A 14,690-nucleotide genomic window follows, 5' to 3' on the forward strand; every position below is an offset into this window, starting at 1 on the left:
ATACAGTCCAGTTGGTCCTCTCTCCTGGTATGGGGAAAGTCAGGGGTTTGCAAAGATAGAGACAGAGCCAGACTCATCTCAATGGCACCTGGTGAAAGGGCAGGAAGGAGTGAGCACAGATTGAAATACAGGAGATTTCACTTAAAGGTAAGCAAAAAGCATTTTAATGTAACAATGGCTAAACACTGGCACAGATTGCCCAGGGAGGTTCTGGAGTCTCCGTACTTGGAGATACTCAAACCCAACTGGACGCAGTCCTGGGCAGCCTGCTCTAGCTGACCCCACTTCAGCAGGACACTGGAAACAACCTCCAGAGGCACCTGCCAGCCTGGGTTGCTTTATGACCCTGTGAAAGGCAGTGAAATTCCTAAGTGAGACAGGTTTTTCTGCAGAGACTGGTGAGACCAGTGTACGGTTCACATCAGTTCCTTCACGTTAGTTAAGGAGGATTTATTGCCGCCCTCAGTCCTGTAGAATAGAAGCAAAGCCTAAATGTCCAGGGACAAGAGCAATGGGATTATGTGGCTTCCCTAAGCAGAAATTTACCTGCATCTGCTGAGGGATTATCTGCTGTCAGCTAGGGTGTTAGGTAGATACCCAAGAGAAATGGTACTCACCACCACCCACACAGGGGCCAAATCACATTGCGTGTGACAGGGCTGCTCTGAACCAACTCTGTGTGTCTCGGGGCTAGGAGCAGGGTTTTAGGAAAAGCAACCAGGTTTCTCCACCTTACGCAGTGATTACTTCAGCATAAATCAGGGGGGTAGAAAATACAGCAAGTCCAGTCTGGGCACTTTTCTTTCATGAAAGTTTATTTTGTTTCAGCCCCAAACCTACAGATTAACTTGGCTTCAGATGAGTAAATCTGCCTTCCAGGGTAGGAGTAGAGGCTTTTTCATCCTTCAGTTCCTGTCCCAGTGATCCCTCCCTGCCGAGTGAACCTCTGACTGACTGGAGGAGCAGAAAAGTTGAGTCTTCAGGGGAAAACATGATAGATTTTTTTTCTGAAATTCTGATAGGGTATTGTTTTGCCATAACTAAAAGTTCTTGTTTGAGGACCAAGTAGCTCTGAAAGGAACGGTGAACTGGACAAGATGCAGCAGATCAGATGACTCAGCTCACTGTTGTTTTTCCATCACGCTGTTCCCCAAGGACCATGACGACATGGGCAAGTGTGTCTTGCCACCTCTAGGGTGAAAGTCTGCATGTTGGTTAATGTAAGAAGGACACCAAAATGCTATTTCCATTGCAATTATGGGTCTGACTATATGAAAAGCAGAGGATGTAACAGAATTCTGGACCATGAGGCCATATAAAGACAGGGCTTTCAAGTTTTCAAGTGTTGTTCTTGATGAGTCTGTTGTTGATGCCAACATCTCTGGGTAAGTAGTATTGGTACAGTGACAGAGCTTGGCCTCTGAGCAGCAATGCAGGCCCAATGTGGAATTTCCAGAATACTTCTTCATCCTCTCTGCACCATTGTTTTCTGCACAGAAATATGAAAGAACATTCTGCCTGTTACGCTCCTGTGCAATTCACAGAAACTCTCAGCTGTGGTCCTTCCCCACCTCACACAGCCGAGGCTCGGCTCTCTCTCATGCCGGTGAAAAGCGTTGTCTGTCATCTTTAGATTTCTCTTTGTATAGGCAATGGCTTAATGAGTGCTGTGGTAGTGCAGGTTGCTCAGAATTGCTGTTGGGGGCATTATGAGAATGTAGTGAACTTTTGCAGCTTTCCTAGAAAGTAGGACAGGAGCAAAGAGGCAGCAACGAGCAGTTCTGCAAGGCGGTAAGAGGTGTGAGACTCCTCTGCGGGGGCTCTTCCTTACTGACTCATCTGAGAGCTGTACTCCCACTTTTCATTTGAAAATGAAGCTCTGCCCCTCCCTTGACTGTAGTTGTCCCTAACAGTGTTGGCGTCACCTCTGCACCTCTTTCTCTCGCAAGCATGTGTGGGTGGTGCTAGCTTTGCACATGAAAACACTGGGGCGTGCTCAGCCCCGCTCTTTTGTTCTAGTAGGGGTCATCAGCGAATACACTTTCATTTCTACTGTCAAAAATGTTTCCACCATAGCAAACATAAGGATCAAGGCTGCTGATAGGCGAGGTACTCCTCCTACCACACAGTAACTGAAAACAGCCAGCAGAGCCACTGGTTGAAGGTCTTTGCTCTGAAGTGCTAGCAACTGCCTTGCTATTGCTTTTTAAACACCCATGAGACAGTCTTTCATTACGTGTGAAATGAATCCATCAAAAATGGTGACAGGGGAACATGGATCAATCTGCCAGATGGAGGAAAAAGACATAGTTACAAGACTCCTTGCTAATCAGACCAAATGTTTCAGATGGGAGCACGCTTACTCACAGGAGGGAGCTGCTTTTCTGCTGTCCTCCACACAGGTGTGCCAACAGTGACAACATATTGCCACCCCAGGTGAGTGGCAGCTCTTTGAAACACGAAAGGAAGGAGTAAAAAGACCTGGAAATCTGAATTCTGCAATTACTTACCCTTAGGTTAATTCAGTCCTTCGTGCTTTCCGTTGCCTTCCTTGGAGTGGAACAAACAGTCTGGTTTTACAGATGAATGGGATGGCCAAGCCCCAACTCCACAAGTCTGGCACTACCCAAAGTTAATGGTCTGACTCCTAAATCCTGACTACAGGCACATCGCTTGCAGGGAGAGCCTTGGCGTAAAGCATCAACTCCTGTAAATCTGTCCTCTCCTGGAAAGTTCCTGAACGTGCTTAGCCTTGATGGATGAGTCCTGTGCAAAGATTAGAAGCAGGGATTCAAGGCGTCTCTGGAATCACAGATTCCTGCTTCTTAACCCGAGGCCATTTGCTGTTAGAATGGGCACACAGGGAGCTGATAACAAAACTCAGCCCTTCACTCCTGCACAAACAGGATGCGGCGGCAACACGCCCAGCAAGATTTAACAACAGCTCACCTGAAAAATGAGTCAACAGAACAGCATTTTGAGGAGTGAGGGGAAATTTTCTGTTCCCAGGACAACAGCACTAAGCGAGGCTGAAAAGTGATGTTTTCGGTTATTGTGGCAACGCAGTATAGTCTGCAGCACCCAGGATGGAGTCAGGCTGATTTCAGCGCTACAGTCAGAGCTGACTTAATCAATGGCAGTTTTCTGCCCTTCTCAATTGCTGTTGTCACTGCTGTTGCTTCACCCTTGCAGCACAGTTCGTCTCAGGCCGGGACGGTACCCTGAAGGACGAGCCCCTGTCAGACATACCCACTGCAAGAAGTGGTGTCACAGGTAAGGAGCGATGTGAGGGTTGTGATATCCAGCATGAAAAATACACAAGAACTCAAGGATAATTGGAGAGCTATTTCTGTCCACAAACGTTTCATGGGTGTTTATTTTCTCTAAACTGTAAAAATCAAAGGCATGATGTTGAAGCAAGACCTGCTTGTTTTAGGCACTGGAGAAATTATGCAGCAACAATTAGCCTTTATGCAAAGATTAATCCTTAAGTAGGGAGGTATAGGTCTCTCTTAACACTGCTTGACTTTTCCACAGGAGGTTTTATATTTATAAGTGACTGTTCCTGATCACACAGAAAACTTCTGTCTCTTCATCTACTTCCCTGGAGACTTCTGAACTTGTCATCAACCAGATCTCCCAGCCGGAGGAACACTTCCCCACTGCGCAATGAAAATTTATCAGCTTGTTCTTCAGCATGTCTCAACAACTCAGAGATTATTAACTCATCTTTCAAGTGATTAATACTCCTGGGTGTTAGAGAGGCATAGCTCTGATACTTGTGAGGTGCTTGGAGGCCCTGGAAAAGGTGGCAGAAGGGGAATGCAAAGTGTGACAGTTTGGACTGAGAGCAGACTAAGCCCACTCTTGCTTGAGTCCTGTACCCACTCCACTTGAGTCCCGTTTTGGCTGGCCTCTGTGGGCCCCGCAGCGCCAACAGTGAGCAGCCCTTTTTACTCTCCTTCATTTGTATGACAATCCAGATCTGCGGATTCTCGAGGGAGTACATCTGAGAAGAAGCCATTTCACTTAGCACTGCCTAATTATAGCCATGTTGACAGCCATAGTTGTAACTCCTCTGCTAAGAGATTTTTAGTATTCATCAGCAGGCTCCTCATTGGTGGCTGCAGAGTACCTGTCAGTCATGATAATTACTAATGTGTTTTAACTTGCCTCGGAAGCATTCCTAGAATTTATGGCTGTGCTGTGAGTCGGCACAGGCCTCGTTATTCTAGCTCTGCCTTCTACTATGACAGAGGTACGGCAGAAATGCAACATACATAAAGTCATCATGGCCGGTCTCTAAGACAAGTGATGCACTAAGAAAATGCATGACCATGATGCATCCATGTTTTCAGCACGAAGAATGCCAGCAGCACCTTCCTATTAAATCACTCCTGGAATTGCTTTTGGGGCTCTGCCTGTGTTTTGAACATACGCACTGAGGCATGTATATAATTTTCCAGGAGAGCTGGTCTGTCTGTCCTTGGACATATGGCTGAGGCAGCTAATAGGGCTGCAGCATTCAAATAGGGCCAGGCCAAGCAAAAAAGAGAAAGGGAGCACGAAGGGTTTCATGGCTAGCCAGGCATGGGTCCAGTGCTTTTGTCCAAAAGCTCTCGTGTCATGTCCCTAAACTGACCCTGACAGCATCGCAGGAAGCAAAGTTCCTTCAGAAGATTGTCACACCCCTCATTACAACAGGGGATGTCCACAACACTGCTTTACTGGAGTACACTGGTGGCAGTAAAGAACACCTAGATCATGTAAAACGTGGGGCAAGAGTAGCATGAACACAACAGTTTGTGCTCTAATAAAGGGCTAATGTCCTAATCATAAAGTCAGAAATGAAGCAACGTTCCCCCTGCCCCACTACCATGTAACACAAGGCAAACACGGACCAGCCACCCCAGCGACTCTGCTATCTGCGTGCTGCTCCCACAAGCCCCCCCCTCCACTCCCCACCCAGCCTTCTGCCTTCCACAGATACTGGGCAGCTTTCTGGATCATGCTGAACCTTAATGAAGCTTCCCAGTGTGGCCCAGGAGAGCCCCTTCCCCATTTTGTCTCTAGTTGCTGTACCCCTGTAGTGCTGAGCCATGGCTGGCAGCCTGGAAAACACAGCCTCTGTGAACCTTGATGTCTCCCCGCACATGGCAGAAGAAGGGGATTCACATGCAGCACCTCAGCTCTGCTGTGCTACCGCTCTCTAGAGAGTTCCCAAAGCACGTGCCATAAATTGCTTTTCGGTGTGCAGCAGTTTCCGTTGTCTCACAGCCTGTTACCCTTGTGTCCATCCTGACTGGAGTGGGGGTTTCCTTGCACGCTCTGCTCTAGGACCTGAGGAGTGCCCCAGGCTCCTCCGTTCAGGCATAGCGATGCCAAGGAGGCAGCAACAGGCGGATCATGAGGTTGTTCCAGAGGGCTGGGCAGACAGGGCTCACTGGCATGGAGAGCAGGGCGACTGTCAGTGAGTGAGCGGCCCCAGTGCAGTCGTTCTGCCCAGATCAAGATTTCCCTCTGCCAGCAAGAGTCCTTTGCAGGACTACCTGGGACAGAATCCCCATGGAGACCAGTCCTGAAGTCCAAAGCATTGCGGCTGGTAAAAATTTCTGAGTTTAGAAGAGGTTCAATAACTGCTGTAGGACAAATATGCTAATAATTATTTTGGGTAAATATCAAAGCAGTAAGGCTCTGCGTGTTCCCTGCAGGAGGAGGCTGCTCCAGCAGCACCGCTCTGGCTTCTGATGCTATTGTTTTAACTCAGAGACCCATCAGGCAATCAGTTCTGCTACTAGTCCCTGAATCCAAATCATCTCCCTTCCATCACATAGAAACTTTGATTTGATGAACAGACAGATGTTTCAAAATGTGACCTTCCCCAAGGTGAAGCACTCAGTGGATGTGTTATTTATTGGTTTTCAATTTTTCCACAGGCAGACATGTCTATTCCTTCAAGAAGGTTAAACAAGAAGATGTTTAAAAATTCATTTAAGTGCAAATGCAGTCCTTACTACTGTAGTAATTCTTTCTCTTAACTACCCATTAAAGAGCAAGATGTGGTTGTACTGGAGGATAAATAATAGCTTGTCTGAGGCAGGACTGACAGCTTGTAGCTATCCACTGCTGCTGCAGGTGCAGCTTAAACGGTCTCCAGCCCTTTCCTCGGGCTCACTTGCCATCCATCTGCTCTTGAAATTGGACTGTACTTTCCTTCAAGCGTGGAGTAGTGTGTGTCTCACCCAGCAACTAAGCTCTCGTCCTTTGGAGGGAGCAGCATTGAGGTGCTCAGAGCGGCTCCAGCCACCCTGGCTGACCTTGCAGGGGCTTCGTTGGATGGGGCAGGGCCTGGTGCAGGGGAGCAGATGCAGGAAAGGCTCTTTGTTTTGGAAGCGTTGTTCTTCTCTCCCTCTGGGGAAGGAGCAGAGGTCACTCAGGAGTTCGCATTCTGACTTGTGTCTTCTGGCTCCTAAGGAACTTCATAACTGAGCGTGGCTAATTCACATGGTTCTCTTCTCTTATTCCAGATGGTGTCAACAGATCAATGTAGCTTAAATCTTTGGCTAAATAATAATTCCAATAGATGCAAGAAAAAAACCTAGTGGATTATGGCAAAGCAGAACAATTTGCTGAGAAATTAGCTCATTTGATTGGAAACAGTACATTATATGCCCTAGTGAATCCTTTAGAAATAGAAAAATGTGCATGAATAATGTAAATAAGAGCAACATTTTGTACTCATCTTTCCAGGAAAATCAGTCCTGACAGTTTGTTGGATTAGTCTCTTCTGCCTGTTTGTGATGGTGACTTAGAAACTCTTCTTGATTGACTGTTCAGTCAAGTGAAAAGGAAGAATAAAACCAGTGTAGGCTTTTACATGTTCTGTTATCAAAACTGACAGTGCCTGGTCCTAACACAATGCGTTATTCTCCTGTGCCAAACCAAGGCCAGGCCCCTACGCAGACTTTGTTCCGCAGCTTTGGCTGCCAGCGCCACTCTCTGATTTACGCTGTGCCACACAGAATCATTAACGTGTTGAGCAAGTTTAAATTCCTTCATAATCGGGAGTAATCAGTAACACAGGATAAGAATAGTAAGTAAAAACTGCAGCCCGTGATAAAAATAGCCTGACTGAAGTGCTGGAGCTGGAAGACTGCGGAGCTTGGGGCTGCAGGACAGGGACCTCAGAGCCCTCCTCCTACGCCTCCCACATATGCATTTAATCATCTCTGCACCAGGTGCCATTTAATGCCCCATGCCGCATGCAGCGGAGGTTTCTGCACCCGTAGAAGGATTTTTCTGTAAACTTTCTAGGCCCTGGAAGAAAGGGCAGATGTGGTAGTGTTTGCATAGCGGGCATCACAGCCCGGATCCACCACCTCGCTTTCGGCCACAGCAGAGCCCAGGCGTAGGTGGCCAGGCTGGGAGTCTGACCAGGTCCAGCATACACTTGGCACTGGAATCACCCCCTTGTCCCTTGACGAGACCCCCGCGGTGCCTGCTGGCAGGTGGGTGAGGCCAGGTCCTGCCCCGGGGAGCAGTGAAACCCTCCAGGCAGGCACCCCGCGGCACAGGGCTGGCATTCGCCCCGCTCCTCTCCCTTGAAGCCCTGTCGGATGCACCAGCAGCACTCTGAGCACGAAGCACTGTCCCCTTGCACTCCCAGAGCCCACGGCACAGCCCTCGTCCTGCCGCTGGAGAAATCTCGTGGCACTGCCACATCTTGCTCTTGGGGCACACCGGTCCACGGGAGCTCAGCCGTGCGTCCCCAGGGCACAGGAAGGACCACCTGGCCCTGTGTACACACACAAGGTGTAGGGACTGCCAGTCATTTCCAGCTCTTCCCTACACTCTTACCATGAGGGTGCCAGAAACTTCAGAAGTTGAGCAGCTTGCTCTGCTGTTTTTCCTCTCCTGTGACCCTGGCGACAGTGAGTAAGTGTAACGCCCATGGTGCACTCTCATTGCCATAGTAACTCAGCCAGGAGCCGACGGTTGCACAAGGAGATGCTGAAAGGGAAAGCCTGCCGAGGGAAGAAATCAGCTCGCTGCTACCTGCGTGCATCGTCCCTGTCTGCACCGGATACTCCTGTGAAGACAGCGGGATTCCTCTGGCACACAGTGAGAACAAATTACAGCTTAGGTCTAAGTCTGTGCTTGCAAGGCAGTTTTCCCAAAGGATCCAACCATTCTACATCCAAACGAAAAATAACCCACCCCTTGTTAGAAGAGGCTGATTTTCAGCAAGGCTCTGCACTGCCCGCTCTGCACTCCTCCCACTCCCTGTGAAGCAGGGACAGCTCGAGCTGTGCCACCTGCAAGGACGCAGGCACGTCCTCAGCTCTGCGTAACAGCAGCTGCTCGATGCAAAGAGGAGGCCGACGTTCATGTTTCAGCTGACCGAGAGCGGCTGGAGCCCCCACGCACAGGATGCCCAGCGTCTGACCTCAGACATCTCTGCTCCGGCTCCACTGCTGCACAGTGAGCAGACCTTTGAACGGAGCGTGGCGAGGAGACAGCCCTCGCTCCAGGGGGTACCGTCCCCCTGAAAACCTCACAGCAGCAGCTGCTATTTCATGCGTTCGCATTCACAGTGCCCTGTGGGGTATGAAAGCACTGAACACCCACCAGGCAGGAGAACAAGGACTGAAATACAAAGAAGCCAGCCGGGTACTGGGGCCATCAAGGGACATGTAGCAGGGCAAGAATTATATATATACACATATATATATATATATATATATATATACACACATACATATATTTGGGTGAGTATAGTTCATAGGTGAGCTCAGGGTCACCCTTCCTTTTCTAAAGCAATGAGATCAAAGAGGACTACTCCAGGTACATGGAGTTTTGTTCATCTTTTCTTCTTAGTCTTGCCTGTTGGGCAGTAAGCCTTATAACAACATTGATATTGCTGTTCCTCTAACATTCATTACTCTTACTCAGGGACATAAAATTACTGCTCAGTATCCAGGGAGTGAGAGGGATGCAGAGGAGCAGGATGAGACTGTTTTGGCAATCATGGACACAAGGACTCTGTGAAGGTGACATTAGGTAGTGACCACCCTTCGAACTCTGTCTTTCCCAGCAGCCCAGGACACCTCCCTTCATGACACAGGAAAAAACAGGACCATCACTGACATTACACTGTGGTGGGAAGTAGCGAAGTCCCGCCACACAGTCTTGCCTAGCTGCATAAAAATATTCCAGGAAGATTTTCATAACCTTTCTGCCAAGTGTTGTTAACAGCTATGAGGGCCAGGCTCAATTATGCAAGATTTCATCTTAAAATTTCTTGTCAGCAATAGCTCAAGCCCCTCGCTACCCCTACCTAGAAACCTGTGAAAGGGAAACCTTCCCTCTCCAGCAAGCTTCTCTCGAGTCCTGAAGCTGCACAGAAAACAAAAATGTGTATATTGTGGAGGAGAAGAGAACTGGAGCGGTCATCTGGGAACACAGAGAACATAAATCACGTAGATGAGCTATATATATTTGCATGTATACAAGTATATATATCTAGTTATGTGTGCATATGAATCCTGCGAGATCTCTCCCCTCCCCTGCTGCTGTGGGCAGCAAACCTCTGTCCTCCCGGGGCACGAGGTGCAAGGCTGCCCATGCTCCTGTCCCCGTCTCACGCTGCTCGCTGTCTTTGGCCCGTAAAGGCACCTGCCGATATTAACAACCCATTTGAGCAGAATAACCAAAACGCTGCACTGGGAGACCAGAAGCAAGCATAAAAGAATCCTGCTGCTGGGTCTTCCCAAGCTTTACCAGCAGAGAGCAACAGCTAACCCTGCTCCTGGCCCAGCGCTGCAGGGCTGGCTGCTGGGTCTCGGCACATGCAGGACAGCCGTGGGCTACGGGGACGGGCAAGAGGGGACTTTCCTGCTTCCAGTGCTGGCTCCTCACCAAAACCAAAAGCATTGCCATCCCTGGGACCCTGGAGAGCTGTGCTGGGGCAGAGGCTTGCTTCAGCGAGGCTGCGTGGGGGAACCCCCAAACCTTCCCCCAAGGCACAGACCATGCCTGCGCCAGGCAGGCGATTGATTGCTAGTGACACCGAGAAGCAAGAGCTGCTTGGCCAGAGTCAAGACGTCATCACGGTGCTGCCATTGCAGTCGGATACTGTAGTGCATACGCTGAAAAATAAGGGAGTAAACTGAAATAAAGAAGGGCCTTTCATTTCCCCTGTACCTGAGCTGCAAGGAAGATGTTTCTAATTGAAAGCGAAGCGAATAAATTCATGAGCTGCTGCTTCTGTTACAATAAAAATTAATAGTGTTTTCATATAAATGTCTTCACATATCTCAGTCACAACTGTGGGGAACTATTAGCATCTGACCTTCCTTGTCTCGCATCTGTGTCTCTGGCTGGCACACACACTGCTGGTGTGCCAAAGCCTGACGGATCGCCCACCACCCAAAACGTGCATGTGGAGTATTCAAGTTCCAGGTCAGCTGAACTCACTGTGTGTACACCTTGCTGAAATCAAGAGAGACACGGCGTCAGTACGGTCTGTGCTCAGGTCAGAGGAGCTCCTACCAAAGCTCCCCGTTTCATTTACCTCCCTCTTTAACAGAGTGTCCTGGTTTCAGCTGGGATAATTTTCCTCCCAGTAGCTGCTGTGTTTTGGATTTAGTAGAAGAATGCTGATAACACTGATGTTTTCAGTTGTTGCTGAGAAATCAAGGAATTTCTTCAGTTTCTCATATTTAGTTGCTGAGCGTGTGTGCAGGAGCACAGCCAGACAGACAGCCAAGCTGCCCAATGGAAATATTCCATACTATAAATGTCACGCTCAGTTTATAAACAGGGGTTGGCTGGGGGGCAGGAATCTTTCTTTCTCGCTTCCATGAGTTTGAATCCTGTCTTGTCTGGGAGTTTGGGATTTTCTGGGAGTTCAGGCTTTTCCAGGAGTTCAGTCTTTTTGGGAGCTCCACGAAATTCTCAAGTTCTGGGTTCCACAGTTGTGGCTCAGGGACTTGCTGCGAATCGGTCATTGTGTGGTGAGAAAATTGTATTGCATATAGTTTGTCTTGCATAATCATTGTTATTATTACCAGGAGGAGGAGCAGCACTTCCTTTGTTGTCTTAATATCTGTCTATCTCAACCCACAAGTTTTACTTCTGTCCATTCTCCTCCCCATCCCTCTGGGGGGGAAGGGGAAGGGCAAGCAAGCGACTCTCGAGTGCTTAGTTGCCGGCTTCCGGGTTAAACCATGACACAGACACAAGCCTCTTGCCGTTCTCCTGAACTTAACCTTTTCTTTTTTTTTACATTCCCTGAATCTTGCAGGCCATCACTTCTGCTACAGTGCAACGAGAGTTTGCTTCATACAGACCACCAAGATGATCTGAGCCTGCACAGAGCTCAGCTTATGCAATTCCTACTGGGTGAAAAGTGCTGTCTCGGAGTGGTTATTGTTCATGTGTGAAACTCAGTGGTGAGCCATCGACCTACAGCAGTCAGGAGGTGATGGCAGGGGAGAGCAGACACTCCTGAGGGCCACTGCTGGCTTTCATAGCAAAATCTGAGGGGGAAATAGCCATCCCCTAAGTAGATGTGGCATTGAAGGGCACTCTCACCTTCTGGAAATGCAGCTCCCGTGATGGGGGATCTGCCACCACTGCTAGGACACTCAGCATTTGATCCCCCGACAAAAACAGACTTGGACAATTCACTTTGAAAGCTAATGCCATATTTTACCCACTCTTCTCTTAAGAAGGTAATGGGAAAGTACTTGGGGGAATGCCTTTGTTTCTAATCTAAGGCTGATATATACATCAGAAAAGTCTTGCTGCAAACATTTAAGTTACCAGAGATGGAGCCAGGCTGACCAGCTGGCTCATGCCTCCATTCCCACTGGAGTCAGAAACCAGCAGGTGTGGGGTTTGTCCAAACCCCCAGAGCACCTGCACCCTTCTCTGCTGAATTCTCTTTAAAACAGGAGAAAATGAAAGGTGACACATGCCAGTCCCTAGCTTATTTCTAAAATACTAATGGAAGTGGAAAACGAGGTCAGAGACACTGCTACGGCTTTGTATGTGACAGCCTGCACTTTAGGAAACAGACTGGAAAGAGTCCAGGGCAGAGGAAAGATGAAAAGGAGAAGAAAGTGGAGATAAAAGTCAGTGGAGCGGCTGGAGCGTGTGCTAACGCTGGGGGAGATTCTGCAGCTAATGATCAGATGACAGTGTGCAAAGAGATTTGAAAGTGCAAAGCCAAACTGGGAAGCCAGATGAAAAGCTGGAAAAGGCAGGTACTGAAGTGTGTGTGATCGTGGAAAAGAGTCTGGAGAGAGCAAGAAAGTGAGAACAGCAGAACAGAAAGTTTTTCTGAAAGGAGACGAGACATCTGTCATCTACTTCGCCAGGCTCAAAGGAAAGTAAAAGGAGTCAGCGGCATTTCAGCCCTCTCTGCAGCAGGTGGCTTGCAGGCTCCATCCCCAGCTGGAGCTCTGGGGAGTCACAATTAAATGCAATGGAGTGGAATAAGATAGGCTGGAGCACTGCAGCGTGACAGTGCCTGAAGCCTGGAAGGTAGTCTCTAAATCCGCCTGGGAGTCGTTCCTCTGATCTGCAAGGAAAATTGTGCTCACAGTCCTGCTAAGAGCCAAAAAAAGAAAAAGACAGTGCAAGTTTACTATATGGTGGTAAAACATGGAATTCGGTAGTAGCGGGGGAAGGACCCCTGAGACAGAGCCAATGTGGGCTTCCAGCCCTGGACCTCGCACCCTCGGGGCTTGCCCTAGGGGTCCCGGGAGCACTGCTGTCAGGGTAGTCTTCTCAGGAGTCATCTTAGTCCACAAGTGTGAGGACTTGCCAATCTCTGCACAGCTGTTTGCAGGCTGTTTTCTGAGGAGCAGGGGGCACTGGGCAGTTGTGGGTACTTCGTCTTCAGCAAGGCAATCTTAGTCTCAGGTGCGTGGAACTGGATATTGAAGCACTCGCACCCTTCCCTCGCACTCGGTTGTCCTCCACTCTCTGCTTCAGCCCCATGTGAGAGGGGAACCCAGCCCTTGAGATGTCTCCTGGCACGGAGGTACAAAAATGCCTGCCTCCAGCTCGTGCGCTGGGATCCTCAAAGGGCCTGTTTCCACTACAGCCAACAGCAACCTGCTTCAGGCCCGACTCCGAGCTTCCTTACTCCCGTCTTGCGTGGTGACAGTAGCAGGAGAGGTGTGAGCCAAGCATGCCCAGCACTGGGGAGCCAGGCGCCTGCTTCCCCAGCTCTTCCACACAGGCTCCGCAGATGCACAAGCCTGGGTCGCTTCCCAGATCAGGAGTCCAGGACATCCAGCTGCATCTTTGCCACCATCGGGGAGCATAAAGAAGAGTGAAGGGAGGTTCAGCCCTTAAGGCTGAATGTCTCATAGTGGCCAAACCCACGCAGAGCCTGTACCGCAGCCTGCCAAAGCGAGCAACATGCTCAGTCACAGTGTGTGGGTTAGCCACTAGCGTGGCACTGCGTCCTGGTGGCCATCCGGAATCCCAGGCACTCACCAGTTGGGGTCCTCCCAGCTCAGCCTGGGATGCTGTTGCCCGTTCTCCATGAGAAATCAAGGACTCGGAGATTACTGCCTTATCTGCGTACTGGTACCCTTCACTGATGCTCCAGAACTTCCCATATATGTATAAAAGCAGCCCAAGTCCAAGGCTTCAGTGGTATGAGTGATGGGAGCCTGATGGTATGTTTAAGCACCCTCCTGAGATAATCTTACATGAGCAACTGCTCCTGAGAATCCAGTAGCCAAGTTCCCAACATGAATACGCTGCATTAGTTGTATTTGCTTTTGTTTCTATTAGACAAATGTTTCTATTTGTCTCATTAGAAGACAACACCCACAAAGCAGCCAAATAGCTTTTGCAAGCTGCTATTTAGTTGCTTCACGCCGGTAAAGACTAGTTATGCTAGTCTTAGGAAGTCGACCTACATCCCTTCAGCTGTTATTATCTCATCAAACGGACCACCCTCATGCTAGCTAACTCTTGCCCTGTCTTGTTTCAATTAGTTGGCATGGTGGATCTTTTTTCAAGGATTCATTTCATTTGCAAAAGAACATTACGGAGTAATTTCAGAAATAAACGCCCAGCTTAACCCTGCTGTACCCTTAGGAAAATTCCTCTCCACTATGAAGGCTTTTGGCGTTTCCCTTCTCCTCCACTGGCTCACAAAGGCACACATGAGACAGGTCAAGCTCCTCTTTGTGCCACTATCAGAAACAGTAGCTTTGACAATAAGAAAACACAGCTGATGTTTCATGTTGGTCTTAGGCTAAACTCATAAATCCTCTTTTCTAGAGGGATCAAAGAACAGTAAGACCAGAGCAGGCAGGCCAGAGAACCTTACTGCTGGCAAACATCTGGACTTTGCATTCAATTACGGTGAGGTTAGCACATGTGGCTGGGGGGCAGTGCCATGTTCAGGGCCCTGTTTGCACATTTCACCTGAGGCAATGACAGGTATTTAGGGAAAAAAGAAAAAATCCTAGAAGTGGAAAACCCCAAATCTCCCTGCACAGGGCACAGAACTCAACTGCTGGGGTGCAGAACCAAACTCCTGTTTTATCTGTTTTTGTTCCCTGGGTTTTTTGCACCCATGGCCATGCTGTAGTGTGTTCCCAGTTCCAGCGAGAAAAGAGTAGAAAATCTCTTTTTATCCTTGAAATAGCCTGCAGCTT

The sequence above is a fragment of the Opisthocomus hoazin genome, chromosome 3, assembly GCF_030867145.1.
Source record: "Opisthocomus hoazin isolate bOpiHoa1 chromosome 3, bOpiHoa1.hap1, whole genome shotgun sequence".
NCBI classification, from domain to species: Eukaryota; Metazoa; Chordata; class Aves; order Opisthocomiformes; family Opisthocomidae; genus Opisthocomus; species Opisthocomus hoazin.